The 27,998-nt window shown below is 49.4% G+C and overlaps 1 long non-coding RNA gene across 2 annotated transcripts; it reads right to left on the minus strand.

The window, feature by feature from the left end:
- Positions 1-9,968: 9,968 nt before the first annotated feature.
- On the minus strand, positions 9,969-15,193 carry LOC139439607 (uncharacterized). 2 transcript variants are annotated; one of them, XR_011649548.1, is made up of 4 exons: positions 14,828-15,193; positions 13,583-13,819; positions 12,927-13,139; positions 9,969-12,410 (listed from the first exon to the last, which is right to left on the minus strand). It is a non-coding gene; the product is annotated as an uncharacterized lncRNA (long non-coding RNA). The 2 variants fall into 2 exon arrangements; XR_011649549.1 differs by lacking the exon at positions 13,583-13,819 and having other exon boundaries at positions 14,828-15,092.
- Between the last annotated feature and the right edge of the window lie 12,805 nt (positions 15,194-27,998).

Below are 27,998 nucleotides of genomic sequence, written 5' to 3' on the forward strand. Positions count from 1 at the left end.
ACCAAAGGCTCCGAGGAGTTAGGTGAGTTGTCCAATGTCACACGGCTAACAGCAGAACTGGACTGAACCACCGTATCCCAAATCCTAGACTCACGCTCATCCCAGGGACCAAGGACAAGGCACGGGGACTCTACCCAGGGACTCACTATATCCCATCATGCATTTAGAGGTGTAATGCATCTGTGCATTTTCTTCTTTGACAGACTTCAAACTGCTTGAGGACACAGATTTACCCATGGTGCTAAAAATCACTGAATAAATATCCCAACATGCCATATGACTAATAAATTCAATGGTCCAGATTCTGAAGGCTGAATGTTCAGAGAAGGGCAAAATCAGTACGGTGTGGGGTGCTGATGATCTGGAATTTCCAGATCTGAAAGCCCCAGGGAGAAGAAAGGGGAGCAGGCGTGGGGTTGAGGATTCTAGGAACTTCCAGATAAATGAAGAAGCACACATTCTGAGATGGCCTCAGTCAACTTACAGCAGGAAATCCCATAAATCAAATGACAGTTTACTGAGGAAGGTTTCAGAGGAGATGCTACTCAAGGCTTAATTCTGACCTACAAAGAAGAAACTGGTTGTTGATATGTAAATGACAGGCAAATCAATAGATAAGTAGATTGATCCATTCATTGATAGATACAGATTCATGTACACACATATATCTTAGGAGTTGTAGTAGTTAAAATTTTTAAAATATAAATAAGTTCTGGTTAAAGATGGGAAAATAAAACCATGTTTACTCCACTTTCCTCCCTTTAAAAACACAGAAAGTCTTAAAAGAATGAACTATTCTTTAAAAATCAATTTTCAGTGAAATAAGGAAATGGCCATAACTCCAACTACATATATGCTGTATACCTGCCTTGTGTTATGGGGTCTGTTCAAGTTAAGGAAGGATTCTGGGAGGTGATCCAGACCTCTCAAGCCTTCAGCTGGACTTGGTTCCCTGAAATATCCTAGCCAAGGGAAGCTGCTCAAGGCACAAACAGGGATGGAGAGAGAGCACAAGTGACAAGCATCTTAGTTTAACATAGAGGTTCCACAACTTTGCTGTGAAGCTCATCAACGGCTTGACCTCTAAAAATTGAAGGGCAGAAATTTGTTGAAATTTATTGAAAGGCAGGCCATGACAATACATCTGATTTGAAGCTGTTACCTGCCTCAGATCACCCGACCGTTCTCCCCGTTCAAAAATGAAAGCATCTGAAAGAAAATAGAAAAAAAAAACCCATATAGTGAGAGAAAATTACAATAAAAGGAAAATCAGCCAAGAGTGACAAGAAGAGTTGGGACACATCACTCTCCATGGTGTCAAAGATATAATAATAATAATTTTAAAAAAAACATAATCACTCATTCAAAAGAGCTCAGAAAGGTAGAGAGTTAAAAGAAGATATACACGAAAACTCACTTGAGAACAAATAAGTAGCCTGACTAGTCCCATATCCACTAAATAAATTAAATCTGCAGTTAAAAACCTTCCAACAAAGAGAATCCAGTCCCAAATGGCTTCACTGGAGAGTTCAAGCAAACATTTAAGAAAGAAATAACGCCAATTCCAGAAACCTCTCCCAGAAGATAGAATGGGAGGTAACACTTCCTGGCTCATTATATGAGGCCCGCATTACCTAATACCAAAACCAATATAAGAAGAAATACAGAACAATAGTCCACAGGATAGAAAAATCCTCGACAAAATATTAGCAAATGAAAATCAGCAATATATAAAAAGGTTATACCTCATGAACAAGCTAGGTTTACCCCATAAAAGGCTGGTTCAACATTCTAAAATTAATCAGTGTCATTTACCAGAGCAATAAATTAAAGAAGAAAACAATACAAACATCTCAATAGGTACCAAAAATCATTTGAAAAATTCAATATCCATTCATGACAAAAATCTTAGGAAAAATATGAATAGAAGGAAACTTTCTTGACTTGATAAGGGGCAGTTACAAAAACCTATACTTAATGGTGAAAGATTGAATGCTTTTCCCTTAAGATTGGGAACAAAGCAAAGATGTCCTCTCTCACCACTCTTATTCAACATCATACTGGAATTCCTAGTGCATTAAAGCAAGAAAAAGAAATAAGAGATTGAAAAAAGAAGAAATAAAGCTGTCTCTGTAGAAGACATGTTTGTCTCTACAGAAAATGCCAGAGACTCTACCAAAAAAAGCTCCTAGGACCAATGAGTTTAACAAAGTTGCAGGATTCAAGATCAACATACAAAAGTTAATTGTGTCTCTATATATTTACATAAACTATTGGAATTTTTAAAAATTAAAGTACCATTTACAATAGCGCCCAAAAAATGCAATACTTAACACTAAATACATGTAAGAACTGTAAACTGAAAACTACAAGACATGGATTAATGAAATCAAAGAAGACCTAAATAAATGAGAGACATACTTTGTTCATGGATCAGAAGACTTAGTTTGCTGAGGATATGTTAAGGTATCAATTCTTCCCAATCTATGGATTCAATGCCATACCAATCAAAATCACAGCAGGATTTTATGTATACATATCAACCAATTCTAAAATTTATATAAAAATGCAAGGGAACTAGTATAGCCAAAACAATTTAGAAAAGGAGGGGAAAAGTGGAAAACTTGCATTATCTGACAGGAAAGGCACATGGATCAATGGAACAAACTAGAAAATCCAGTAGTAGACACATGCATATAGGGCCAATTGATTTTCCACAAAGGTGCAAAAGCAGTTCCATGGAGAAAGAATAATTTTTTCAACAAATGGTGCTGGAATAATTGGATATCCACATGTACAAAAAAAAAAAGACCCTCAACCCTTCATACCATATATAATTTTAATTCGAAATGTAACATAGCCCTAAACACAAAATCTAAAACTATAAAACCTCTAGAAGAAAACTTGGAAGAAAATCTTTATGATCTTGGGCTGGGCAAAGAGTTCTTAGATATGGTACCAAAAAGCACAATCCATTTTTTAAAAACTGATAAATTGAACTTTATCCAAATTAAAAACATTTGCTCTGTGAAAGAGACTGCTAAGAGAATAAAGATACAAATTACACAACTGAGGGAGTGCTGAGTTCCTGGCTAGGGGAACTCTATCACATTCCCCAATGGAGCAGCAACAATCCCCCAAGTGCAATGGCAAAGACCAATAAAGACAGATGGTCCAACAATGAGCCCTTCATACTGATGGCTATGATTATGAGCCTGTGTGCCTGAAATATGAACTAGGCCTAGAGCTGCAGGGTGCCTAAGAGTTACCTCCTGAAAGCCTCCATGTTGCTCAAATGTGGCCACTCTCTAAGCCAAACTCAGCATGTAAATGCATTACCTTACCCCCAGCATGGGACAGGACTCCCAGGGATGAGCTTCCCTGGTGCCGAGGGATTAGTAACAAGTATCAGCTGATGATGTAACTAGAAAAAGAACTCAGACTAGCAGAATATCTCAGCCTACATGTAATAACAGGTGTTACAAACTGCTTTTTGACTTTGGATAAAAGGGGGAAATGGAATTGGCCCTACTTTGGAGTTTGTGTTCCTGAGTGTGATAGAGTTTGACTCAGATATGACCTTTCTACACATGCCTCTTCTGTTACTTTTACTGGACCTGTGGTCAGCAGTGGGGTTGGTGTATACTCAGGAGACCTGAATCTCTGGACTGTCCATGTGACAGCCAGGCTCTGAGCCTCAGCAGACTTGCAACTCCTACCCTCTGGTATTGGACTTACCCTGGCCAGCTAACAGGGAGGTGAAGAAGTCAACCAGCATACCAGGGAGCCAAGAGTGCCTACAATCGCAAGCAGGAGAATTGCATCCATCATCCATGTGGAATCTAAGGCCCCTCTTAATGTAGAGGGGGACTGGACATAACCATCCTAGGGTCCACAGGATGGAGGAATAGAGTATGGATTACAGTGGACTTACTGGTGTTCTACTATGGAACTATTGTGATTAGTAAGGGAAGAAATTGTAGCATTGATGTGGAGAATGTGGCCACAGTAGCTGCTGAGGGTAGGGAGAGGGAAGAAGAGATATGGTGTGGGGGCATTTTCAGGACTTGGAGTTGTCCTGGGTGGTGCTGCAGGGACAGATGCTGGACATTGTGTGTCCTGCCATGGCCCACAGGGTGGACTGGGAGAGAGTGTAGACTACGATGTAGACCACTGTCCATGTGATGCAGCAGTGCTCCAAAATGTATTCACCAGGGGCAATGAATGTGCCACAATGACGGAAGAGGTTGTTGATGTGGGAGGAGTGGGTGAGGGAGGTGGGGGGTATATGGGGACCTCATATTTTTTTAATGTAAAATTTAAAAGAAAATAAAGAAGAAAAAAAATGTTTAAATACAAATTACAAACTGGAAGAAAATATTTGCAAATATCTGACAAACGTCTTGAATGCAGTATACATAAAGAACTCTTAAAACTCAAGGCAAAGAAAACAAATGATTTGAACAGACACTTGACTAAAAACAATATACAGGAATTCCACCCTGAACAAGATGGCAGAATAAGATGCTTCAGGGTTCTGCTCCCACACAGAAGCTTTGAATAACCAGAAAGAATTGATGGAAACATTTTTCATGAAGCTCCAGAAAACAGGTAACTACAGTAACTGGGTGAAGGCCGAATCAAGAAAAAAGGCTACTTAAAAGCATTGGAGCTAATAGCACCATGCCTGGCCCCTCCCCAACCCTTCACCAGCTGGTGAAGTTCTGGAGGGAGCAGAGTAACACTCGGGCACATGCTAAGAGCATACACATCTGGCCCAATCTGTCTGGTGGTGGCCTGAGGGACTTGCCATCCCAGAACTTGCCATGCACGTACAAGGCAGATCACAGAGTACTCCTACAGAACGCTGTGAGAGCAGTCAATTAGTGCTTCCTGGGGCAAGGGATTGCTCACTGTAGGACATATACCACAAAGCCCAAAACCATGAGGACACTGTTTCCTACAGAAGAGGGGACATTTGTATCCATGTAAATGGGAATTTCTAGGGCCACATGCATATGCCCAAGGCAAGCTATATGTGCAGACAGCTTCAAAGAGGCCTCTACACTTTGGCCTGGAGTTATTCTCTAAACTTATTGTATGGAAAAGTCCTGAAAGAGAGGACTTGCACAAGTCAATCTGCAAAGACTGGGAAAGGTGTTTTCTTTTTTTCCTACTTCATTTTGTTAGTTTTTGGCATTCACGAAAAGCTCTGTGGTAACACTAGACGGATACAGGTATAAGGAACAGAACTTTAGAGTGTAAATTCTAGTAGTAATGCCTTAAAATATCAAAATGCCCAGGTTTTAATAAAAGATTACAAATCATGCAAAGAAACAGGAAGTTCTGGCCCAGGCAAAGGAGATTAAAGCATTAGAAACCATCAAGGAGGAAGATCAGACTGGACATAGCACACAAAGACTTTTTTTAAATGGACCTGAACATTCTCAGAGAATTGAAGGAAAACATGAACAAACAACTAAAAAGAATCAAGAAAACAATAGATGAACACAAAAAGAATATCAATTGAGAGATGGAAGTTATAAAAAACAATCAAACATTGCTGAAGACTACAGTAAAGGAAATTTAAAATTCCCTACAGGAGTTGAACAGCAGATTGGAGCTTGCAGAAGAATCAGAGAACTTGAAGGTAAAACAATTGAAATCATTCCAGCTGAGGAGCAGAAAGAGGAAAGAATGAAGAAAAGTAAACAGAGTCTGAGGAATCTGTGCAACATCATCAAGTGTACCAATATACACATTGTGGGAGTCCTAGAAAGAGAGAATATTCAAAGAAATAATGGCTGAAAACTTCCCAAATTTAACGAAAGACATTAATATCCACATCCAAGATGCTTGATGAACTCCAAACAGGATAAACCCAAATAGACTTACACCTTGGCATATTACAATTAAATCTTCAAATGTGAAAGATAAAGAGAGAATTCTGAAAGCCTCAAGAGAGAAGCAGCATGTCATGTACAAAGGACTCACAATAAGATTTAATACCAATTTCTCATTGGAAACCATGGAGGCAAGAAGGCAGTGGGATGGCATATTGAAAGTGCTGAAAGAAAGAAAGAAAGAAAAAAAAAGCCAACATATTCCATATCCAGAAAAACTGTCTTTCAAAAATGAGGGGGAGATTAAGGCCTTTCTTTAAAAACAAAAGCTGAGGGAGTTTGTTACCACTAGACAAGAGATGCTAAAGAGAATTCTGCAGGCTGAAAAGGAAAGACAATAGAAAACAGATCAAAGCCACATGAAGAAATAAATATCTCCAGTGAAGGTAATGACATGAGTAAATATAAATGCCAGCACTATTGTAATTTTGGTTTGTAATCCCCTTTTGAATTCCTATAATCTCTAAAAGACAAATGCATAAAATGGAATGATAAATCAGTGGTTTGGGATACATAAGTATAAATACATAGTTTGTGGCAAGAACTACATAAAGGTGGGGAGAAGGAGAGGTATAGGAACATAGTTCGTGTATGCTATTGAAGTTAATTTGGTATCAAGGCAAACAAGACAGTTATAGAATTAGGATGTTAAATTTAAGCCCCATGGTAACTACAAAGAAAATATCAGCAACTATGCAAATTCATAGAGACAAACATTAGAGTACAGATCGCCAGTGGCAGTGAGCAGGTGGAAAGTGGAATGGAGAGTGAGTGCAAAATGGGTGTTGCATTCCTGTTTGGGGAAATAGGAAAGTTTTAGTAATGGATAGTGATAAAGGCACCAGAATATTGTGAATATGATTAACCCATTTAATAGCACACTTAGTAGTGGTTGATATGGGAAAGTTAATGTTGTATATATGTTCCCACAAATGGGAGGAAGGAAAGAAAGAAGGAAAGAAGGAGGGAGTAGGGAGAGAATAACGATTAAATGCAATGCATGGGAAGCGGACTTGGCCCAGTGGTTAGGGCGTCCGTCTACCACATGGGAGGTCCGCGGTTCAAACCCCGGGCCTCCTTGACCCGTGTGCAGCTGGCCCACGCGCAGTGCTGATGCGCGCAAGGAGTGCCCTGCCACGCAGGGGTGTCCCCCACATGGGGGAGCCCCATGTGCAAGGAGTGCGCCCTATAAGGAGAGCCGCCCAGCGCGAAAGAAAGTGCAGCCTGCCCAGGAATGGCACCGCCCACACTTCCCGTGCCGCTGGTGACAACAGAAGCGGACAAAGAAACAAGACACAGCAAATAGACACAGAGAACAGACAACCGGGGGAGGGGGGGAATTAAATAAATAAATCTTTAAAAAAAAAAAAAAGAAAAGCAAGTGCAAAGATTCTGAGATGGTAATATGCATGGTGATTCAAGGAACAGCAAGAAGACTCTGAGAGTAGAACACATGAATGACTGGTAGAAGTAATGTCAGTAAGGTCATGGGGGCAAGGATCTTGTAAGGTCTTGTAGGCCATGGCTATATCTAAATACGATTAGAACCTGCTGGAGGGCTGAGACAGAGTAATGACAGGATCCAAGTTAAAAAGAATAGCTGGCTATTGTGTGGATTACATGTGGGATGGGATGGCCTGGGGTGGGGTGGGGTGGGATGGGATGGGGTGGGGTGGGATGAGATGAGATGGGATGGGATGGGATGGAATGGGATGGGATGGGGTGGGGTAGGATGGGACAGCATAGGGTAAGCATACGAGCAAAGAGTCAGGAAGCAATTACAATAGTGCAAGGAAAAAGTGCAGTGACTTGCACTAGATTGGAATCAGCGGAAGAACTGTAAAGTGGTCAATTTGAAAATTGAGTCACCGACCCCCACTTCTCCCCACCCACTGGTTCTCTGTGTTGTTAAATCCATTAGTCCAAACTTATCCTAACTTCCACCAACGTGCTCCCTAATCAGGTAAAGTTTTCTTTGTCTCTGCAACTAAACCATAAGCTCCCGTGTCCTTGTCCTCTGTATCCCCATCCCCAAGCACAGTGTCCTGCCCAGGACGACTAATGAATAAATGCCTGGTAAGTGAACGGATGAGTGAAGAATAAAGGGCATGGGACTCTCCAGCTGGTACAGCCAGGCCCACGGACAAACAGCTAGGTTCTAGAGCCACACCCTCTCCAGAGCACACCTCCTGGTGTTCAGTGAGCACAGCACTAATTCCAGGCTCAGCACTTCAGACGGTTGGTGCTTCTGGTTTTCTAAGCAGGGCTGAACCTCATAAACCCAGCTCTCTCATTGGTGAAATGAATAGGTTGGACTGGCAGCTCCAGTTAACGGGCAGCCTCACCAGGCCCTGAGCTCAGCGGGGCCGGCACTCGGCTTGATGCTCTGCTGTCGCCATCTTGAAATTCATCTTGCCCTGGGCCCAGCAAATTATATAGCCGGTCCTATCCATCTACGAGTATAAAATAATTCATTTTCTTCTTTTTTTTAGTATTAACGTAAACCATTAGATGAATATTAAAATCTGTTCTACCATGTATCTAATCTTTGTCACTTCATTGAACAAATACATTCCTATGTTTAGCATAGTTGTTGTGAGGAAATATATACTATATAGCCATTTTCCCACTGACTATTTTGCATATACATACTTTCCATGCTTTGACATGGTCCCCATATTTGACATTTTAAGCAACTCTATCATATTCTAGAATGTAAATACACCATAGTTTTTAAACCAAACCTAATGGCTGGGCATTTGGGTTGCTTCCAATTTTTATAAATAGCATTTCAAAGAGCAACTTAGTACAAATTACTTTCTTTTTCTCTTTTGGGCTATTCCCTTGGAGTATATTCTCTGAAGTGGGAATTATCAGGTTAAAGAGTAGGAATAATTTTATAGCTCTTATATATTACTGGATCATTCTCCTGAAAAACTGGACCAATTTTTGGCATCAGCAATCTACCTATAACTGCTTCTGAAGTTCTGAAATAAGTATTTTTTAAATAGGTGTGCCTACCACACTAATGAAAGAAGTTGTCAATGTGGGAGGAGTGGACAGTGCAGGGAGTGGGGCATATGGGAAACTCATTTTTTTATGTAACTTTTCTGTGATCTAGGTATCTTTTTTTAAAAAAAATTTAAAAATAATAAAATAATTTTTAAAAGCCAAATAGCATTATATAAAAAAAAAGATGTGTAATGCTTTTTTTTAAAAGATCTATTATTTATTTATTTCTCCCCCCTTCCCCGCCCCCCATTGTCTGCTCTCTGTGTCCATTTGCTGCGTGTTCTTCTGTGACAGCCTCTAGCCTTATCAGCGGCACCGGGAATCTGTGTCTCTTTCTGTTGCATCATCTTATGTCAGCTCTCCATGTGTGCGGCACCATTTCTGGACAGGCTGCACTTTCTTTCACGCTGAGTGGCTCTCCTTACGGGGCACACTCCTTGCACGTGGGACTCCCCTATGCGAGGGTGCTGGGGTTTGAACCGCGGACCTCGCATGTGGTAGGCGGATGCCCTATCCATTGGGCCAAGTGCGCTTCCCTGTAATGCTATCTTAAGATCAAAAATAACCTAAGTGTTCAACGATAAGGGAGTGATTTTTTTTTTTAAGATTTATTTATTTATTTAATTCGCCCCCCTCTTCCCCGGTTGTCTGTTCTCTGTGTCTATTTGCTGCATCTTGTTTCTTTGTCCGCTTCTGTTGTCGTCAGCGGCACGGGAAGTGTGGGCGGCTCCATTCCTGGGCAGGCTGCACTTTCTTTCGCGCTGGGCAGCTCTCCTTACGGGGCGCACTCCTTGCGCATGGGGCTCCCCTACGCGGGGGACACCCCTGCGTGGCAGGGCACTCCTTGCGCGCATCAGCACTGCACATGGGCCAGCTCCACACGGGCCAAGGAGGCCCGGGGTTTGAACCGCGGACCTCTAAAGGAGTGATTTTTTAAAACATGGTAAGTTTATATACTTTTGCGATATGGTCAGTAAAAGTCATTTCACTGAACTGGCACAGGGTCAGTCCCCCGCCCGCTGCCCCAGTCTCGGCCATTCTGCACTCTGCAGCTTGATCTTTTTTTTTTTTATTGACTTTGTAATAATATTACATTAAAAATATATATGTGAGGTCCCATTCAGCCCCACCCCCCCACCCCCCAACAACACTCGTTCCCATCATCATGACACATCCATTGGATTTGGTAAGTACATCTTTGGGTACCTCTGCACCTCATAGTCAATGGTCCACATCATGGCCCATACTCTCCTCCATTCCATCCAGTGGGCCCTGTGAGGATTTACAATGTCCGGTGATTACCTCTGAAGCACCATCCAGGGCAGCTCCATGTCCCAAAGACGCCTCCACCTCTCATCTCTTCCTGCCTTTCCCCATACCCATCGTCCACCATGTCCACTTTTCCCAATCCAATGCCACCTCTTCTATGTGGACATTGGATTGGTTGTGTCCATTGCACCTCTATGTCAAGAGGAGGCTCAGATTCCACATGGATGCTGGATGCAATCCTCCCATTTTCAGTTGTAATCACTCTAGGCTCCATGGTGTGGTGGTTGTCCTTCTTCAACTCCATCTTAGCTGAGTGTGGTAAGTCCAATAGATCAAATTGTAGGTGCTGGAGTCTGTTGAGGCTCAGGACCTGGCTATCACATTGTCAGTCCAGAGATTCAAATCCCCTAAATATATCTTAAACCCCAACATTAACTGCACCTCCAGCACATTAGCATGAAAGTCTTATGAAGGGAGATCCCATCTGAGTCCAGATTCATCACACATAAACACCATTTCCAAAGAGGGGCCATCTGCCCTGGTAGTTGACCCCATTGGCCACTTGATCTTAAGCCTGGATCCTGCGAGGGCAGAAAGCAGACGCTCCAGCCCTGGGCTACCGAGGCAAGCAGGAAAGGAGGGTCCCAGCACCGCCTTCCCAGCTGCAGCCCCAGCGTGGGACCTCACCACCCACTGCCCCTCAGGGTTGTGAGAGGATTCAGTAAAATAATACAATAGGAGGCGCATTCCTTGAAGTCTGAGTTAGCTGCTGCTGCTATTTTCTGGAGGACAGAAAGGCTGTGCAGAGCCACAAACCAACGCGGATTCACCCACAGGACATTGCCCTGTGGAATCTCAGTCATCCTCGGAGAGGAAGAGATGGCGGGTGAGCACCTACTGTGTGCCGTAAGCTGTGTGCCTTCTGGGAGGGAGGAGTCCATCTGTACCCACTCCCACCTTTCCCCAGACTTAACAGCAACAATTACTCAGCAAGTCGTGTGCCAGGCGCGTTACCAAATTAACCCGTTTAATTGTCCTCTCAAGCTAGCGAGGCAGGGACTTGCCCCCATGGTACAGGAGAGGACAGGAGGTTGCCTGGCCTGCTTTTCACAAGTCGCTCAGCCCCTTAGGGGTGGAGCTGGGGTCCCAGCCCAGGCAGTGCCAGCTCCAGGGTCCACCCTGTTCGAAAGGCTACACGATCTCTAATGGAATCGAGGGATGCCCGGCCCTGGGCACCAACTGCTCCAACCCCCTGAGCTTTGGGGCAAGGAAACCGGGGCCTTATCAGAGAAGAAGAGAACTCAGCCCCAGGCACGCCTTTGCGCAGTGCAGTGGCCGAGCTGCCGGGAGCGCGGGTCTCCCAACTCCCAGGGCAGTGCTGTCCCTGCTCCCTCTCATCCACGGGTCCCTGTGAGTCCCTGAGGGCTCAAGCCAGCAACCTGAGCCGTCTCAAGGAGGATGAAAAATCAGAACGGACAAGTCAGCCCCGGAAAAACAGAGCCGAGGCCAAAGCTCCCTGCAGAAACTGTGAGCCCCCTCCCTGCTCTGGCCAAGAGCAGCTTCTTTCAGGTTATTTCTGTTCACAGGAGTCAAGGGCTGGGCGAGAACAGCGGCTGTATCACATTTCTTTGAAAGAACCTAATGCAGAGGGACAGGGGAAGGAGGATTCCCCAGGGCCCATCCCATCGGCCAGGGGAGGCACATTCCTGCCAGGCCTAGGAGCCACCCGGGCCCCCCACCAGTCCTGCCCTGCCCCGCCCCTCTCAGCTCCAGTCCTTCCCGCATCTGGACGCCGTCTGGCATCTTCTCTGCGGTGAATTCTGTTGCCGCCCCCGTGTGTCCCCTCCTCAGCCTCTGCTGACGTACACCTTCTCTGAGCCTCTATGGTTATAAATAAATGATGTTTGGATTGATTGGAGAATTGGCTTTCCTTCTAGCAACAACCCCGGCCTCTCATTTCTGAAGCCTTGCTGCCAACCAGCATCACTCAAATTTCCTTCTGCACTGGGACTTGAGCAGAGAGAGTCCTCGTCAAGGCTAAATCCAGAGTCAGGAAATGAGAGTTTGAATCCCGGTCCCGCGGCTGACCCTCTGTGTCCTTGGGCACGTCAGCTCTCTGAGCCTCAGTTTGCTCATTAGAAAGGGAGGGCCGGGAGCAGACGTGGCTCATGTTGCTGAGTGCCTGCTTCCCATGTATAAGGTCCTGGGTTCAATCCCCAGGACCTCCTGAAAAAATAAAAATAAATAAAAAGTCAATACTCTCAAGTTGCTCCAACAGAAACACACCACAAGCAGCCAGATCGCTGCTGCAAAAGCTTCTGGGAGTGTGTTGTGGGGTTGGGGGCAGCCCCACAGGGAGGGAGGAGGGGAGACAAGCAGACAAACAGCTATCCCGGGAACCACGGAAGCACCCACCTGTGGTTCACAGGCTGTTAGAGGACAGCAGAGCCGGAAGGAAGCTAAGGGCCCCTGGCCATCCCCCCATCCCCATTTCCCAAATGAAAATTGGGAGGCTGAGATAGGGAAAGTGGCTTGTCTACAATGCCAGGGCTCTCGCTTCCTGCTTCCACAACCCTTCCCTGGCGACTCTGAGAGACAGCTCAGGGTCGCCCCCCAGGCTTTGTGCTCTCTAGTTGATTCTCACCCCAGTTCTCAGCCCTCTTGTCAGCAAATCTGCCAGGGAATCAGCATCACTAATATGATCTTAGGTACAATACAAATCAGGACGTAAATCTGCCATACCCTGGTCCAGAAAATCTGGCTATTTCGGACACAGTAGCCAAATAATAAAAGTCATAGAATTTAGAGTTCTTAATGCAACCTCTTCATCTTGCAGACAAGATTTTCAAAGTGCAGAGACCTTGAACAGCTTGCCAAGTTTAGGACGTGCTAAGTCACAAGCCCAGCTTTTTTTACTCCCAGTTCAGCGGTCTTTTCCATTATACTGGGCTGCCCCTGGAGGGAAAAAAAAAGATAATCAGTAATTTAATAATCACTACAGACTAGAATTTCCAAAATACTTGGAACATATATAATAGTCAAAAAGTTTATGTCTTAATACACAAAAGATACCTTGAAATCAATAAGAAGAAGACAACTATTTAGAAAAAAATGGATAAAGGCTACGATGAGGTCATTTGCTGAAGAAGAAACAGAGTTAGCCAATAAATATGTTTCCTAATTTTATAAGGCATGCTTGTTGCAAAAAAATATAATTCATCCAAAGCGGGATTGGAAGGAAAGTTTGGGGGGGGGGGTCTCCACTTTTTACATTACATATTTATGCATTATTTGAGTTTTTATTACCAACATTTTGTAATTTTTAAAAACTGATGCTGTAACATATTATAAAATTATGCAATAATTCCAAAGCTAATCATTTGCTTGTTGCATATTACCTTTGCTAGTATTTGCCTCTGTCCACCTAAGTCATTGACATGCTTCAACAAAAAAGAAATAGTAGAGTCACACCACTGATCAAAATTTAAGTCCAGGTATGCTAAAAAGCCAAAAATGAAAGAAAGATAAAATTTTAGATGAAATTTTTTTTAAAAAACTGTGGGAGCAGAGGTGGCTTGAGCAGTTGAGCACTCACCTCCCACATGGCAAGTCCCAGGATTGGTTCCCAGTGCTTCCTGAAAATCAAAACAACAACAACAAAAAAAACTAACTCAGGGAAGCCGATATGGCTCAATGGTGGAGCACCATCTTCCCACACACGAGGTCCCATGTTCAATCCCTGGCCCCAGTACCTCAGAAGGGGAAAAAAATCTGTTTGTATCCTTGGACTGGGGAAGGCCTTCCAAATGCCATAAAGGAAATAATTAACATATTTGACAACTGTGCAACAAAAGATTTCAAAAACAAGGTTAAAAGGCAAATGAGAGAATGGGAAAAAAAAACATTTGCAACATATATAATGTGCATAAAGGACTTATTTCAAACCTTTATGTAACAACTCAAAATCAATTAGAAAAAGAAACACACAACAAATATCAAAATGGGCAAAAGTTATGAACTGACAAAACACTAAAAAAGAAATTAAAAATAGCCAATAAACAATTTTTTTAAGATCCTTCACTTTAACCAATTTTTTTAAAGATGCTCCACTTTACCTGTAATTATAATCAGTACTACGATGGTTAAAAAGACTAGCAGGAATTGCCTAAATTTTAGGACTAATCTCCTGAGCTAGAAATGAGACAACCAATTTTAGAGGCATCAGGAAGTTCCTTCTAAATCTACCCTTGGCCTCCTTGTTGCACAGGCTCATTCCAGCTTACTCTGTCCTCAGAATGCATGAAGGAGCCAAGCCCATGGCTGGCAAGAGGAACCTCCTCAGTCTCCTACAGCAGTGTCCCCACCTCCACCTTTCCCCACCCTTCTCCACCTCCCTCTCCTCAGTCCCCCAGGCCAGACCAGTGCCAGGCTCTGCCTCTAATCAGGTCTCCTTGTCCCTGGAACCCTCTAGAAGGTAGGACAGTCCCAGGTCCTTTGCCAGGAGAGCCCAGGCTGCAGACATTTCAAGAGAAGAACTTTAACAAAATGAGCTCAGGAAATCCCAAACAGCAGGTCTCCCAGAATCCCCCACATGGTGTCAGACTCAGAGGGTCATTCATTCAACAGAGTACAAGAGCACCTACCTAAGCACCAGATCTCACCCGGGGTTGTCAGGTATGGGAATTATTCCTTTCGGGCCACTTGGCAATCCCAAGGTGGGTGTTATCATTTTACTGATGAGAAAACCAGGATCTGAAAGATAGAGTCACCAAATACCAGTTCAGCTCCACAACTATGTATTCATTAGGTGCTCCAGGTGCAGGTCAAGGTATTTGGGATCCACAGAGAAGCAGACGCAGTCCCCACCCTTGCGGAGTCCATGCTCAAAACGCAGAGACTCTCAATAGTGATTCAATTCTCTAGATACAGATTTTATTCTGAGAGGCCAGTGTCAGGCAAACAGACTGTAATGAAAACCAGCCTGACACAGTTTTAACTCAGCATTATGTAATTTCACGACACCGTGCTGTGTGGAGCTCAGAGATGGAGAAAAGCACTGGGTGCTACAGAAATACATGTCGCCTAGAAAGGGATTCAGCAGATGCAAACACTCTCCAAAAGAGGTAAACTGGCCCGGCACACCAGGATTTGGACCCAGGTCTGTGTGATTCCCAGCTTCAAGCTCTTTAAGCCTTCCTTTAAGATCGATTTCTCAGTGGTGATGAAATCTCAGGGTATGGAGTATATTCCATAAGAGAAGCTGGTGCCAGGCAAACACACTCATAACGAGAACCAACTTGACACAGTGCAGCTCAACATTATGCCCCGCAGTGGGCGACGACTCTGGGAACTACTTCAAGACCAGCTGTCCGCTCTCATCTTGACTTGGGAAGGGCAGTCCTGACTCGCAGTACCTCAAGTGTGTTTGGGGGCCTTGTGTTTGGGGGGGCTAAAGCCACTCTCTGCATCGCCTCCAGGACCCCCAATTCCATGGCGCCATCTCCCTTTTCCTGGCTCACCCACAGCCATCTCCCTCTGCTCCTCTGTCTTAGCTCCTCTGTCTTATCGGCTTTCAACTTGCCGGCCCATCCTAATGGCCCCTTCTGGCAACCTCAGTGGATTTATCAAGCAGTCTGATCTAATTTCCCCACTCTTCATCTCTGCCTTGGGGACCTCCCCAGAATCTGCATGCCTGGCAGCCTCTCCCACATCCTGGCCTCCCCCTCTGGTATCAGCCCGTCTCAGGATTCTCGCCCAGTGCACCCGTTATCCCAGCCAAGCCGGGCAGAGGCTGCCAGCACCCTCGAGTCAACGCATCCCTAGTTGCACTCCCTTCCAAACACATTTCTGGCTTCCCCAGCCTCACAGTGAGTCCAGCTCTCCTCCCATCTCCGGCTAAGCCCACTGCCCAGGCCTAGGGTACCCTCTTCTACCAGAGGGGGAAGAAGTTTTCCTCCAATCAGGAGTGCGTCTCGGGGAACTCGCGGGGCTCTTTTCTGGCTTCTCTCTTCCTCTGCACACCCCCTCCCCACCCCCAACGCACGCCACCCCTCGGCTGCCACTTAGAGCTGCGCGGAAAGGAGCCCTGAGCTATGACCATCTAAGCCAAAGCCGCCAGGAGGCCCCTCCTCCCCTGGCTGCAGACACCAGGAAGCAGCTGCTTGGCCGCCTGCCCAGGAAGCTCCCCATCCTCTCCAGACCTGGCCCCTGGGTGCTCCGGGAGACAAGCACCTGACAAGCCGACAGGACCCACAGGCCACCCCGCATCCCCCTCCCCAGCCCGGAAAATCCCAACCGAAACCGACGGGGCTTTTTTTAACCAACAATTAGCTTGAATTTTTCATTAGCTGCAGCTTCCTTTGCAGTGCTGCCTGGATCCTTCTCCCATCACCAAGCTCTGTGCAGCCAGGGAGGCCCGGGCCGGTCACGAGGACAGCTCGGCGGATGTTTGGGCTAACGCTCCCGTGAACCCACCTCTTAAGTGGACCCTGAATGAAATCGCTTATCAATTAAATCCATTTCCTCCGTGCAGCACTCGTGGGGCCTCCTTCAGGCAGGTGTTTCCGCGTGCACCAGCAAAGCCTGCCGCGGGGACGTCTGTCTGATGGGGACGACGATGTCCGGTAGGTATACCGAAGATGGTGAGAGCGAGGAAGAGGGAGCTACCTGACATTTCCCTCCAGTGCTCTTTCTCATTCGTACTGGCATCTTAGCCTCCTAACGGCCCTGCGAGCTCATTGGGAGGATTATCATCATCATCTCTGAACTTCAGGGGTGAAGTGACTTCATCTAGGGAAACAAAGAAAGAGAGTGACTGCAAAAGGATGCAGGCCACGTCTTCTGATGGCAATTCCAGGCTGGAATTTCAGAACGAGGTGACTAATAGCTCCCCTTTCTTGAAGGATTCCAGGTCTGGGAAACGTTGTCTAAATGAGTAGGTGGATGGACGTTCAAGTACAACTATTCTTATAGGTATTTTGAACATTGTCAAGAGGGCAGGAGAGGGAGAAGAGAGAAAAGCAGCTCTCTCTTCTAAATACATATATCCAGACAGTGAGAGAGGAATCCACACACCTAACTTTAGGATGCCCCATATTGGTCTTTGGAGATGAGAATTCTGGCCCCCAGTTTTTGCCTGCTCCACCACTGCCAAGGATGTCTATGTGATGTCAGAAAGATGGGGCTCTCGGGGGGTGCAGTGCCTGTCCCCTAAGGTCAGCAGAAGGTAGTGTGCCCTGGGATGAGGAAGAAAGCTGCTTCTCCAGTCCCTAAGGAGAAGAGCCTGACAGAAGCATCTCCCCACTGTCCCCACAACCTGAACAGTACCCCCCAGCCCTTCTGCTTTTTGCCCTGATCTGGCTTCAAGTTATCTCAGGGCCCAGGGTGCGAGGACAAGAGGAGCTGGTCATTTTTAGATTGATCAGGTTGCTCCCAGGCACCAAGTGGATGCTTAGTAAGTGATTATTGATGAATGAATGAATGAAGGAAGGCGGCCAAGACATGGCCTCTCCATGACCACACACTCCCCTCTCCATCGGCCTCAACCTTACTCGAGGGCAAACACCCTTCTCTCCCTTTTTCTGTCTCCTGGTCAAAGTTCCAGGAGGCCTTGGACCCCTCGAGGGCCTGCTATAAGCCTTTTACCATCTGCCCAGGGCTTCCGGCACCTGTGGACGCCAGGGGGAACCCAGTGCGTGTGTGATCCATAAGCTCAGAGCCAAAACCCTTGGGAGCAACCCTCAACCAGTGAGGTGGAAAAGCCAATGGATCAATGCTCCTTTGGGCTGGTGCTCAGATGGACAACTGGGAGGTGCCTTCTGTGTTCTGCTCAGACAGTCCCAGTGCGATTCAGCTCCAATTCCCCACAGCACTGTCCTCCATAACACACCCTTCTCTCAAATATTCCTTCTTTCTACACATTCCCTGGGGTCTCCCAGATATGCCACCTACCCTGAGACCCCTGGAAGGGTTCTCAGTATCTTCCTCTGCTGGTTCCTTGCTCCTGTCCATGGAATAGCCTCAGGGATGACAGTGTCCCAGTTTCTACTCTCCGAGGGAAACTCTGAAGCCTGCAACTCACAAAGCACCTAACGAGGAGACCACAATAACAATAGCATGGCTAGAACACCTACTCTGGGCCGGGGACCAGGACAGGCATGTAGACCTTATTTCAGAGCTTCAAAACTGCCCTGTACTAGTCAGGGTTCTCCAGGGAAACAGAATCAACAAGAGCTATCTGTCAATAGTATGGGATTCTAGAAGCGTCTCTCACACAGCCGTGGGGACGCACAAGGCAGGTTGCAAACCAGGGGCTCCAACGAAAGTCCAATGAAGGTTCTTGATGAGTTCTGGGAGATGCTGGCTGTCCAAAACGAGCTAGGAAATTCTCTCTCAATGCTGGAATCACTTCCCTGTTTAAGGCATTCAGCTGATTGGTTTAAGCATCACTCATTGCTGACGGCAGTCTCCCTGACTGATGGAATTATAACCAGCTATCTTAAGATTTACCACTGCAGTAAAGTCAATGGTGACTAAAGTCCATAAATGCCCTTGTATTACAGTTAGCCCAGTGCTTGCTTAACCAAACAACTGGGCACAATTATCTGGCCAAGCTGACACAATAACCTAACCATCACATACCCTATGCGATGAGTATTATTATTTCCATTTCATAGAAGCATATACCAAAGTTTGGAAGACTGTGACACAAAGTGACGATAAGAGACTGGCAGAACTGGAAGTTGGAACCAGGTCCATCAGGACGTTAGACCTTACGCAGAATGTTAGACCCGTCCAGAACAGCAGTGACCCCCAGAGTCAGCTGGGAGGTCCACACTGCCCTGAAGCTGGTCTGGCAGAGGATACAACCAGAACGAAGCTAGTCAGTGGGTGAGAGCTCAGGGTGCAGGAAGTAGTGAGCCAACCAGAGCCTGGGGTGCAGGCTGGGGGGCCCCCAAGAGCCGAGTCCTGCATGCAGGGACAAGGAAAGTGGATTTGTGCCCTGACGGCAGCCTGGAGCTCGTGAAGACTGAAACAAGGCGGTGGCAGGGTCATCTCTCTGTTTTAGAGAGACTCCTCGGGCTGTGTGTGGTCACACAGTGGCCCAGTCCATTGTCCAGGAAGTCGATGATCAAGGCCGGGCTCGGGGCAGGTGATCTGGGGGGGGGGAAGGCAGGACAAGCTGGGGATGAGCCCAAGAGATGTGGCTGCTGAGGAAGAGGGCGGAGCTGGCGAGGACTTCCGGGTAGCACCAGGGGGGCTGTTCCCTCTCCTCAAGACACATTCCGTCACTGTGCCGGCCGCAGAAAGTGTGGCGCAGCACCACCAGAATGCAAGGCCATCCTGGTCAGCGTCTCTGGACTCCTCGCCGCTCCCCCTTCCCCAAGCTGGGGCCAGGCTCCTCTCCAGCCGTGGGCACGATGGAGAGCCTCTGGGGAAGGGTGGGGCTTCATCTAGCCTCTTCCTGGGTATCTCTGCCCCTGAAACCCGTGAAATATTTACAGCCGGCCAAGCAGGGGAAGTGAGGGGGAGCTGGAGCATGAATTATTGACAGCTTCACTTTCATCCCGGCCAGGCTGCTGGGCCAAGCAGAGACCCAGGGGAGCCCCAAGGCAATCTATGGGCAGTAAGTAGAGTTCTTGAGGAAGCCAGGGCAGAGGCTCCTGACTGTCAGGAGAACCGGAAAGGTGGCCTGAGCAGAGGAGCCCCTGTCCCGGACTCTTGGGGTACCCGTTGTTGGGGAGGGGCTATGAGTACAGTGATTGGAAAGGAGTCCCCCCAGCCCAAGCCCGTCTCCATCAAGCCTGGAGGGCCACCCCTTCTTCCCTTGCTGCCTCCCAGCAACCAGGCATTTGGCCTGCCAGGGCTTTACCAAGGCCTTGCAAGCCACTGGGGCATCTGTCATTCCAGAACCCGTTGGCATCGGGTGGAGGAGAAAGAAGGTTCTGCCGTCCCCTCTGAGACGATCTCAGGATGCTGCCTCCAGTCGCGCATGGTAAAAATCCAAGGGCAAACCACTTTTATCTCAAACATTGTCCCTGCTGGGCTGCACGGGGGATGCTGAGCCTTCCACGCAAACCTGCACAAAACACCCCCTAGGGGAAGGCCCCTGCCATGGCTGCTTCCTGCCTGCAGGGAAGGAGCTGGATTGTGCCGGAGAGGAACGAGCACTGAACTAGGAGTCAGAAGCCTTGGGTTTCTGAGTCACAGACAGCCATGGATTCAAGCCTCAATTCTCTTGTCTGAGAAATGGCTATGAGGATGGGATGCACTCCCGGCCAACCCTGCAGGGCTCCAGGAGAGAGCAGGAAGAACATCTCTGCAGCCCGAGGTAATGCTTTTCCCCAAATGCAGTTCTCTTCCAGCCCTGGCTGCAGCCAGTAACCTTCCCAGACACCAGCCAGCTGAGAGCCAAGGTGACAGGCCACCCAGTCGTGTGATCTGTGTGCTCCGACCCCAAGACCAGAGGCTTTTTATATTTTTGCATTTGTCTTCCCAGGACATGTGGTGTTAGGAGAAGCCGCCTCCTGCCAGGCTCCCCCGCTCCTTTCCTGCCCGCCTGCAAGTGACAGCCCAGCACCGAGGTGAGGGAAGGAGCAAAATGGGGGGGGGGGGGGGTTGGAGCCCATGCCCGGCCTGGCAGCACCTGGTGGCCGCCCCCCTTGATCACTGAGCTGGGCGCGTCACCCAGGTCCTGCGGGCCTCTGGTTTTCTGCTGGGAGACTCCGGAAGCGATGGGAGCAGGGCGATGGTTCTTCCCACTATGCTCCCCAGAAGCCCCCCCTCCCTGCCCTGTGGTCCAGCCTCTCGCTGCAGGAGGCTGCCAGGCCCACAGGCAGATGGTGTTTCCACTTCTCACTTGCTCGCCACCTCCCTCCCCCTAGCTCACGGCACTTGGTGAACTTTCCAAGTTAGCAACTCAGGGAAAGAGAGAGAAAAGAGGGAGGGAGCACCCCTCTAGGGGTCTGGGGTATGTGGAGGGGAACAGGGCTGGGGGACAAATCCCGCCCATCATTTGTATAAAATATTCCATTCGACTAGACACAGTATTTTTCCTAGAGGACAGCACTGGCCTTTGGAATAGGATGACCCTTGGTTGTGCAAGATTAGCCTTCATTGCAGGGTATTTAGACCCCCCTGGCTCCAGGGCCCTTTATGAAGTGCCCACCCCAATTCAGTGCTGTAACAACCACCCACACGGCCCCTATGCCACCTCCCACCCCCCACACACACATTTCCAGTTGCTTCCTAGGGGGCAGTTCTGCCCCTTTAAGAATCCCTGGGAATATTGGTTCCTTTGAGGGCTAAAGAGACCCATGGGAGTTATGGTCATGGCCGATGGGGTTAACTACCAGGGCAGATGGCCCCTCTTTGGAAATGGTGTGTATGTGTGATGAATCTGGACTCAGATGGGATCTCCCTTCATAAGACTTTCATGCTAATGTGCTGGAGGTGCAGTTAACGTTGGGGTTTAAGATATATTTAGGGGATTTGAATCTCTGGACTGACAATGTGATAGCCAGGTCCTGAGCCTCAACAGACTCCAGCACCTACAATCTGATCTATTGGACTTACCACACTCAGCTAAGATGGAGGTGAAGAAGGACAACCACCACACCATGGAGCCTAGAGTGATTACAACTGAAAATGGGAGGATTGCATCCAGCATCCATGTGGAATCTGAGCCTCCTCTTGACATAGAGGTGCAATGGACACAACCAATCCAATGTCCACATAGAAGAGGTGGCATTGGATTGGGAAAAGTGGACATGGTGGCTGATGGGTATGGGGAAAGGCAGGAAGAGATGAGAGGTGGAGGCGTCTTTGGGACATGGAGCTGCCCTGGATGGTGCTTCAGAGGTAATCACCGGACATTGTAAATCCTCACAGGGCCTACATGATGGAATAGAGGAGAGTATGGGCCATGATGTGAACCAATGTATATGAGGTGCAGAGGTGCCCAAAGATGTACTTACCAAATCCAATGGATGTGTCATGATGATGGGAACGAGTGTTGTTGGGGGGGGGGGAGAGGGGGGGTGGGGGGGTGGGGTTGAATGGGACCTCACATATATATTTTTAATGTAATATTATCACAAAGTCAATAAAAAAAAAAAATTAAAAAAAAAAAAAAGAATCCCTGGGAGAGGCTTCCCAGAGCAGGGAGAGGGTCTCGCTTCCCTGGCTGCCTCACCGCCCACAGCCCTAGCAGTCAGCGCTGGGAGCACGAGGCTCACAGAGGGCACAGCGACCCACCGACCCGACTGACAGACCCAGGCGCATGGTGGGAAACTCTACAGCGACTGGCCGCCTGGCCCTGGGCTAACGATTGACCGGCCAATCGCCCGCTGACCCGACCATCGAGGAAAGCAAGGGCTCTAGAAGGACTCCCGGCTCCTGACACAGACCTGCCCAGCACGCTCGCTGGGGTGACAAGCCTGTGCCTCCTCTTACAGGGGCACTCTCCCTTTCCCCTTTCTTTCCTTCAGGGAATTCTCAGCCAACCCCCTTGAAGGACAGCGACCAGGGCCCCGGGCTGCAGGCCGTGACTCTGAGCTGCCTACCTGGACACTGACCTCGGGGATGTGTCAGAAGGAGGAATGAATGGCTCCCAGCGCCTTCCCTGCTGGTGGGAACGTGGAGGCAAAGCACTTCCCCAAGCCTCGCCTGGCAAGATTGGAGGGGCTTTCCGCAAGATGACCTGCCCCCTCCACAGCCAGCCCTTCTGGGCAGACCCCGCCCCTCACAAATCCCAGCACCCATCCATCAGTCCATCTCTTCCTCCACCACCCATCCATCCCTGTAATAATTCACCCACGCGATATTCAGAACGTATCGTGCAAGAAGATGACACACCTGGCGTTGCCAGTTAGTCTCACTCAACTAGTCCCTCATTAAAAACACTTAAGTGGTGGTAGACTTGGCCCAGTGGTTAGGGCGTCCGTCTACCACATGGGAGGTCCGCGGTTCAAACCCCGGGCCTCCTTGACCCGTGTGGAGCTGGCCCATGCGCAGTGCTGATGCGCACAAGGAGTGCCCTGCCACGCAGGGGTGTCCCCACGTAGGGGAGCCCCACGCGCAAGGAGTGCGCCCCGTAAGGAGAGCCACCCAGCGCGAAGGAGGGAGCAGCCTGCCCAGGAATGGTGCCGCACACACGGAGAGCTGACACAGCAAGATGACGCAACAAAAAGAAACACAGATTCCCGTGCCGCTGACAACAACAGGAGCGGGCAAAGAAGACACAGCAAATAGACACAGAGAACAGACAACCGGGGTGGGGGGGAAGGGGAGAGAAATAAATAAATAAATCTTAAAAAAAAACACTTCAGAGGGGAGCGGATGTAGCTCAAGAGGTTGAGTGCCTGCTTCCCATGTACAAGGTTCCTATGTTCAATGCCCAGGACCTCCGATGGGGGGAGGGGGCACTTTGGAGTAGGTTTTTTCAAATTGAATTCCCCAGAGCCCCGTTCTTTCATTCAGACCACACACATTTATTGAGCACCTACTATGTGCCAGGCACTGTTCTGGATGCTGTGAATGCAGAGATAATGGTACCTGCTTGACAAGAGCTGGGGAGACAAACCAGTGAACAAGCCACTGAAACAGAATGTGGTCCTTTTGAAACAGTGGTCAGCACAGAGTACCAAAGTAATAGAGCAACAGCAATAGCTGTCACCTATACGGGGTTCAGCGCATGCTTGGCCCTGCTCTGAGGCACCACTACACATTAATTCATTTACTCAGAAGAGGGTCACCTAATCTGGGGGAGGGAAGATGGTGACACCTTCCGAGGAGCTGAACTGATCCAGAAAGCCCAGCAGAAGCAAAGCCAAGGAAGTCTCTGGGACAGGGACTGCAGCACAGGAAGCAGTGAGGAGGTGGCTGCAGACAAGGGCAGAGGTCACTGGACCCAGCGACGGAGCCCTCCGCAAGCAGACAGAGCCTGCACTCACCGCGCTTGTCGTTGAGTCCTCAAGGCGGGCTGAAGGTCTGTGCCCACCAGAGCCCACTGAGGGTGGTTTGAAAAAGCCTCTGGATAACTCTGAAAAGTGTCCTTCATCCAGGCTGAGAACGATTGTCTTAAACAGCCTCAAAATTCACTTCTCTGTGCAACATTCTCCAAAGGGCTAGATGAGAAGAAAGAGCCAGACCGCCCTGCTCTCGGAGAATCTGGGGGAGCCAGGCCAGGGGCGTCGCACACAGCCAGGAGCCCTCCCTGCCTCCCCAGGCAGGTCTCCCCTCAGGATGGAGCCCCCTTCCCTCAGCTGCGGGAGTGTGGGCTGCTGACAGCGCATGGCTGGGTCCCTCTCCAGGGGCTGCCCTCTGCAGGAAAGGCACGGCCCCCCTCGGGTTACACCCAGGGGCAGGTGGATGAGAGGATGAGGAGCCTTGGCTCCCCAGCCTCAGACAGGAGCTGCTCAGAAGGGCCATGCACCCCAGAGCTCCCCACGGGATCAGCGTAGGCCTCTGCAGCCCCCTATGCCTCAAGCTGTTTCCTCCTTTCCCCCCAGGAGAGCTGATACCAAGAGCCCTTCCCGGGAAGCCTTCTGCCTCCCAGTCTGTTTCCCTGGGAAACTGGCCAATGGCGATGGGTCAGGACCCTGTTACGGCGTTGCCTTGGCAAGTCCCCCTGCCCATCCACACTCTGGTTCAGACTTGACAGTCCTGCTGATACCTGCTTACATATATACATAGAGAGATGACGAACAGAAACATGATACACGTAATCCTTACACACATTCATTCTTTCAGCCCCTCAGTCTGCCAGGAACCACTCCCCGAGCTCCTGTATCTTAAAATGGTTATAACCTTGGTTGGCCTAGAGCTCCATCCCTACCACTACCACTGACCCCGCTACCCTTTTCCTCTTAAAAGAACTGTTTCCTCTTCCAGGAAGCCTTCCTAGACTACCTCCTCCTGGGTTCATGGCTTCATTTCCTCTAGAATACCAGAGTACTTGCACTGTTAGCTATTGTTAGTTTGGAAACTCGTGTGCGTTTATACGTGACTGTTGAACATGGTGCTGTGGGTTTGACATCCGTATCTGTGCATTTCTTGGCCCTCAGGAATGAATGTCCTGCTTCTCAGGCAAAGTGAGGGTGGGAGAGCCTCCGAGGCCAGGCCGCTCACCTCCCCCTCCGTCTGCGTCTCCACCCCCTCTGCTTGGCAACCTCTGTCTAGCCCTTCTCCCCATCTCTGCGTGGGCCCTATGGGCCAGGGACAGCTATCCTGACTCCCATTTAATCAATGAGGAGCCTGAGGCTAGACAGGCGAAGTGACTGGCCCAGCAAATGGCAGAACCCCGGCTGGAGCCCAGCCCCGTGGGGAGGGGCAGCCCTGCTGGAGAGACCGGCCTGGCCTGCGTGGGAGTTGGGGAATCTGGCCCGTGCCCCCCGGGGGCGGGGAGAGGCTGGCCCGCTCGCTCCGGCAGGGGCAGCACAAAGCCGCTCTTTCCCCAGATGGCCGCGTACAAAGAGTCCTTTCAGCGGGCCCAGTCCCCAGCCAGGCCTGGGGGGGCTGCAGCCAGGGGAGGACACTGCAGCGGCCTCCGGGCCACGGCCAGAGGCTGGACACTTCCGCCAGGGCCGGGGATGGGCCCCAACACCCGGGTCTTCATTGCGCCACTTGGGCAAAGGCCCGCGGCCTCCTGTCCTCTCTGGGGGGCACCGAGGGCTCCCAGGGGCCACGCCTCGTTGGAATGAGACCCCTGAACCGGCCAGAGCGAGGGGGCAGGAGAAGGCCCTATCAGGACCGTTCTCTGGCATGAGGCCTCAGAACAGGCAGGTATTTGGCCCTCGCTTTTGGAGGCAGCCCTCCCTGCCGCCTCTACCTCCGGGAGCTCACAGCCCCCGCCCGCTGCGGGGGGCACACTGGAGGCTCTGTGGGCAGCCCTGAGCTTGACTTACAGGAGCCTCTGCCTTGCCCTTGGAGACTTGGTATGTGACTGGAGACACTGGGGTAAATAATAGCTGATCGGCCCTGTAGTGACTCATTAAGCCTCAAGGCAAGCCCTTAGGGAAGGGGCTGGTATTATCCCCTGGACAGGTTAGGAAACTGAGGAACAGAGAGGGTGAAAAACTCGCCCAAGGTCACCAGCTAGAAGTGGTAAGGGCTGGGTTCAAACCCGGACAGTCTGGTAACACCGCCTGCATGTGCAGCCTCCCTGTGACACCTCCTCTTCTAGGACTTGGGGTACTCCTGCCCTGAAATTCAATCCCTAGCCCCACAGGATTTGCGGGGAAGGGTCTCCCTCACCCTCCCCACACCCCGCGTACACACACCCTTTGGCGATGGGATTCGGATGAAAAGGTCCACCCCAGAGTCCCAGGCAGCAGAAGCCCCTCCTGAGTGCCATCTGGTCAGGGTTTGTCCTTGGCTGCCGCCAGAGTGCGTCATCCTGAGAGGAAAATCACAGACCCCCCACCCAGAGCCCGCAGCGCAGGCGGGGCCTGGAGAGCGCGGCGCTGCCCGCACGCCCCCGGCTGCCCTCCGCACGCCCCGCAGCGGTCCCAGCCGCTGGCGTCGGGGTCTTCCTTTGGTGACATGCTAAGAAATATGACATGGTCCGGAAGCCCGGCTTCCTGAGGCCGGCGGCGGGGCGCGGGGGGCCGTCCGCGGCGGGGTCTACGCGGGTCCGCGCCGCATCTTGACCCGCGCAGCGACCTCTGCCGCTCGGGCGGGCTCCCCGCAGGCGGGGCCGGCGCCTGGGTACGCAGCCGTGCCCGCGGGAGCCTCTCCCCCCAGCACCCGGCGGGCAGGAGCGCACGGTCGCCACCAGGGCCCAGGGCTCCACCCGCATCTACCGCTGAAGGGCGGCAGAGAAGGAGGGCAGCGTCGGGGGGGGGGGGGGGGGGGCTTCCACAGCAGAGGGGCCCGAGCGCCGATGCCCGCAACCCTCTGGGAGCCTCAGTTCACTGACCGCTGCGATGGGAATGCTGATTCCTAGGTCCCGGAGTTGTTGTAATGTGGATATCGCAACGTGGTTGAACGTGGGTGGTTGTTAAGGTTCAGACTAATAGGAGGTGGCATTGCACGCCCCCTCCCCGCCCCGGAGGCAGGACTCACGCCAGGCTCTGGGGCCCCTTCCGGCTTCCTTCCCCGGGCCATAGGGTGCCCAAGACAGTGTCCCCTCCAACTTGGGTAAATTAACTTCCCTCTCTGGGCTGCACTCCCTCAATCTGTTAACTGTGGGGTGGACAAGCTTGCCGTTCCCAGATCCTAGACCATGCGCGGGGAACGCCTCTGGGAAACTCTTGAACAATGCGTATCCCTAGAGCGCCACCTCCTGGGCTTCTGATTAGGGCGAGCCCGGTGGGGCCTGGGAATCTGTATTTAAACACCACCCCTATTTCCTTGGCTATGCAGCCGGACTTAAGAACGCTACTTGGGATGTCCACAAGGTCTTCTCCAGCTCCAAGATTCAGTAACCTTAAACTGCGTGGGGAAAAGGCCTGACTTAAACCCTGAGCTTTGGCCTCCAGCCTGGAGTAGGCCACCTTCTTCTCAGAAGACAGCTCAGAGATTTCACCCTGTTTCTCCTTAGACTCCTTGGGAAATGACCCCGAGTTAGCAGACACTCTTGGCTGCCTTCCTGAAATGCATCACTTTGCCTTCCTTGATAACAGATCCTACTCTTGCTTATCTATCCCTTAATCAAGGAAGGTGAAATTAATCCTGATTCATCTCAGCCAGTCCTGGCAATTTTATTTCCTTGCCAGTCATTGATTCAAAGAGCATCAGGTGAACCAGCTTTGGCCAATGAAACATGAAGGAAAGTTTACAGGGAAGTGGGAGGGTGAGGTTGGTGTTGGGAAT

The sequence above is a fragment of the Dasypus novemcinctus genome, chromosome 9, assembly GCF_030445035.2.
Source record: "Dasypus novemcinctus isolate mDasNov1 chromosome 9, mDasNov1.1.hap2, whole genome shotgun sequence".
Taxonomy (NCBI): domain Eukaryota; kingdom Metazoa; phylum Chordata; class Mammalia; order Cingulata; family Dasypodidae; genus Dasypus; species Dasypus novemcinctus.